Here is a 4,584-nt window from a genome sequence, read left to right as displayed (position 1 = left end):
GAGAGAGAGAGAGAGCTATCAAAACAAGATAAAATCGAAGACAAATCTAAAGCATCCGAACGGGAAGGACAAAGAGTTACAATTAACGGTAGTAATAGACTATCAATAAAACTCGATTTGATATAAATGTAACCCTCTATTTGCAATCAAATTTTTATTCTCTCCAGCCCAAGTCTTTTTACTGTTCTAGATTTTCAAAACAATATGGAAAAATCATTTACTTTTCTATATCTCTAGGTATTACATTGTCAAATTTTTTAATAAGATGCTTTAGGAAGAGAAACCGGAGTCGTCTTCCTGAAAAATGTATCAAAAAAATTTGACGTAGTATCTATGTAGGTGTATTTAATGTAGTTGTCTTTATAAGATATTTTTGTTTCGAAATTTTATTTTTTCATTTGTTCTCCGATGTTATCGATGGTATATTAATCAGTTCATTGATGAACTCGAAATCAACGTATCAAAACGGTGAGAGCGAATAATTCGATATTTTACATGGAAACTTATTTATAAAGAGTTTTTGGGTCGCTAATAACAAATCCAGGATCGAAATTTCAAAATTCAAAATGGCAAATAGTATAATTTCAAAATAGTGTTCATATATATAAATCGTTATCAGAGACATCAAAGGATTTGCGAGTTATCATTGTGTCATTATCAGTTATAATTTTTTATCACTCATATATGAGTCATTACCAGCACTTCTTTTCGCTTATAGACTTTCTACAATAAGTTACTAAGCTTTAAGTCTTAAGTAATATGAAATTAACCAATTATAATCAATTTTTCTTCTCACATTCAACTGTGATTAGTTAACGTCTTATATTTAAGACTTAAAACTTAAGTAGAAAGCTCATTATGTATGAGTCATTACTAGTGAATTAGTTAAGACCAGTGCGAAAACACTCCTTGAGTTTTTACTCGGACAAAAGGAACTTATCGGATACCGATATCGAGTGTTTCTCTTTGCGAGAAATATGCGAAATATAGCATGCGCTTCGTTTTACTTTGGAGGGACCGCAATATCAGGCGACTGTTTCGATCAAGGGTGCTAAAGAGAATCTCAACTGTTTGACGAGAAGCTCATCCTCATCGTAAACACCGTTTCTCACGATGTAGTCACAGAAACGCGAGTCCTGCTGTTATTCCTGACTCATCATCGCGATCGAATCGGTCTGTTAGAAATGTTTCGATCTTGCCCCATGTAAGCGACGGTAATCCCGGTTACGAGGAACGCCAGCGACATTTCAAAAGTACACAAGATAACACACCGAAAAGGTGGGGTAGACTAGACTCGCGGTCGTTGAGTATCCGTAAAACGCGCTCTCGGAAGGGCCGTAAACCATACCCAAACAAACTTGAAATAGCTGGTCGACGGAGTCTTGACGAGTCTTGCTGACTGCTGATGCCGGCACCGTCTGTATTCTCGGCCGCAAATAAATAATAAACGTTACACGTACCGTCGCTAGTCCCTACGAAAACTGCACCCTGGATGAACTATCATCAGTTCCTTTACGACTGACGGATGCTTCAGAAAACGGGCAGCAGATGAAAACGAAAGTAACGGTGAATAAAGTGGTTACAATGTGTTTTATAATTTTTTCTAAATGCTTATTCCCGTTGGTGGAAATCCGTCTCATAATTTATAATTGTACTAGTACATTTGTTCGTATCGAATATTCTTATTTTAAAGTGCTAATATAAAATTTAATTAAAAAAATATATTTTTTATTCTAATTATTTTTATCATAAAAAAGATTAAATGATAAAGACATCTGGGACTTTGCAGTCAAGAGATCTTGTAGTCTTTTGCAAGAGTGTTCGATGAAAATGAGTGAAGAAATTATATGTTTTTTATGACTCGAAGGGATAAAACCGAGATACGCTACACAAGATTGTACGATTACATTTCCAATTATTGCGTATCGATGACGTTAACTATTATTCCAAATGGCGAGTGTGTTTTAGCCACTTTTCGAACGACCCTCGCTTTCATCGATATACACCATGACCATCGTCTCCTTCCCGGTGGAGCCCTAAGGGCAGCTGGGAGCGCTTCCGAGCCCTAAAGCCACACCCTCGATTCTCATTAAGATTTACCGTGTAAACGAGCGTTGCTCGTATAAGAACGGTGCTACTAATCGAACCCCTCGAGCCGAAAGAATTGAAAACAATGCGGAGCCGATGCGTTCGAGGCTTTTAGGAGAACGAGATCGCCAGGCGTTTAAAGGCATTGAGGCAAGAAAGCGAGGCAGTCTGGCCGATTTACATTTAACTGCTGCTACATGAAATTGCTAGTAAGTGCCAGCACAAATTATCGGTAAATCCTCGGATTAATTTATCGAATTACCGATCACATGTTACAATCATGCGCTAAGGAACTGAAAAATCAACATTGTAGGGTAACTCCGGTATATACGCCGTACCTTAAAACGAACTATATCAGTAAAAACTTCGTACTGTCTACTATTATGAAAAAAATATTAGAAATCCAAAATATTTATATTTCGTATTAAAAAATGAACTTTTTTAAACCTTTGTATTTTTTTCGTAGGAATGGGATATATGGCTTCTCATAAGAAAAAGGGGGAGGGGTATGTATGGCTTATAAAAAATTTACAAATAATGCATATAAATAAGACGTAAAATGACACAATAAAATATAAAATGCGATGTTAAAGTTTTATTAAGGAATAAGAATTATAAATATATGAAATAATAAATAATAACTACAATCTTCCCATGTATTACAAGTATTATGACATGAGTATTATGACATGAGGTACATATTTCATGTAATGCATTTATTGTATTTAGTGCACTGAATTCAATCTGTGCACTTTGTATGTTTGGATATAAATCCCAAGTGTTGAAAAAAATGCCACATATTCCAAACAGATGGGATATACAAGACAACAAACTAAAGAAAGAATACAAGAGCAAAGTACTTGTATTTTGTTATACAACATATTTTACTATTCCTCTACACTTGTATATCACAAAATAACCACTAGGTCTTTTGTGCATCCTACAATAATCATTTTATGTAGATTATAATTTATGATGGCGTCACTTAACACAGTGACAAGTCACAATTCAACTCACAACTTCAATAATAAGAAACTGAAATCATAACATAATACTAATATAACATAAAGGCAACAGAATAATTGCGGGAAAATTACCCTCACTCCTTCTATTTTTTCTGACTTCTGCGACGTAAATCCCAGCGCGGCGGGATTTACCGGAGAGCCCTAATTCAATATATTCAGGACATTACAAAAGTGTGGGTCGGTTGTTTCAGCTTTCGGTAAATTTTGCGTTAGATAAGTAGCAAGATATTCAATCACATGCGCGGATTGTCAGACTTAACGCATAAAATTTAATGAAAAATGGAGTACCGATCCTATGTCCAAATAAAACTCTGTTAAAATAAATTAATTGAAGATTGTGATTTTATTATCTTTTCTGGACGAAATGTAATTTGCAAGGAGCACCCTATAATTCAATCGCTTGTAACACGAATTATTACGATGTCGATGTCTTCATTAAAGGAAAAATTGACATCACGTGTATCCATCAAAGAAAATTGCGAAACAACGTTATATAATTTCAATAAGATAATTTGATAGGTAAATATCTTGTTATCGTCTTGAAAGAATCAATAAAAAAAATGTTGTTTACGCCGAAATATTTAGGAAATCAGGAAAATGCGAATTGAATCGATACCTTAATTAATTAATAAAGAATAAAAATGAGAGAGAGAGATACGGGGGTTTTGGAGAGTAAATTGAAGTAAGACTGTCGATAGTTTTAGACTTTTAGAGAGTTTAGGCAGTGAAAGAGCCTAACTCACTTGCTTGGCTTTCCTCCTGACTTCGGTCATGACGAAGCTACGGCTTCTTTCATCCTCCCCGTATCCTGTGTTCCCCACCTCTCGCCCCTGTCCGCATTTCACCCTCCGTGTCTCATCCTCTCTCGGACCCATTGCGTTCTCTCTCCCTCTATAATTTTCACCCGAATACCTGCTCTAATTATAGGTGTTTCGTCACGGCGGAGAAAGATCCTTTCGTGGTGTCGGTAGCTCGCGCGCGGCGATTCCTACCGTTGTGTATCGCTGTAAGATATTTCATCGTAAGATGATCCATAGAGCGGATCCATTGAATTCGAAGCAACGGACGAAAAAGATTTCAGGAAAGAAGTCGTAGATATTTATAATTGATTCTTATATTTAAGGCCTCGGTGGTCTAATGGCTTGTATGGAATACAAGAGATCCGGGTTCAAGTCTCGGCTGAGGTAATATTTTTCGCAATAAATTTATTTAAGGTTTTCAGTACACGCTTATAATATGATATCGGATATGATATCGGATATAATATGATATCGAAGATTGAGAATTTGCTTGTGAATTTAACTTGTGATATTATTGCAGTAGTTTAATTGCGTTTGAATAAGTCCGGAAAAATTTCGGCGCGCAGTTTGAATAACTACAAAAATATGGTATATATATATATATATATACACTGACTCTATATATATATATATATATACACTAGAAACAAAAATATTAGTTTAATTTTAAA

The 4,584-nt window shown here is 35.3% G+C and overlaps 1 protein-coding gene across 1 annotated transcript in view; it reads left to right on the top strand.

Annotated features, from left to right (window-relative positions):
- The window catches only part of LOC105619381 (protein Wnt-1-like), a 63,169-nt gene that overhangs the window by 44,338 nt on the left and 14,247 nt on the right, over nucleotides 1–4,584 (top strand). The gene's annotated exons all lie outside the window — the stretch shown is intronic.

The sequence above is a fragment of the Atta cephalotes genome (genome assembly GCF_000143395.1).
Source record: "Atta cephalotes unplaced genomic scaffold scaffold00021, whole genome shotgun sequence".
Lineage (NCBI taxonomy): Eukaryota > Metazoa > Arthropoda > Insecta > Hymenoptera > Formicidae > Atta > Atta cephalotes.
This window is presented reverse-complemented; position numbering and strand designations above follow the sequence as displayed.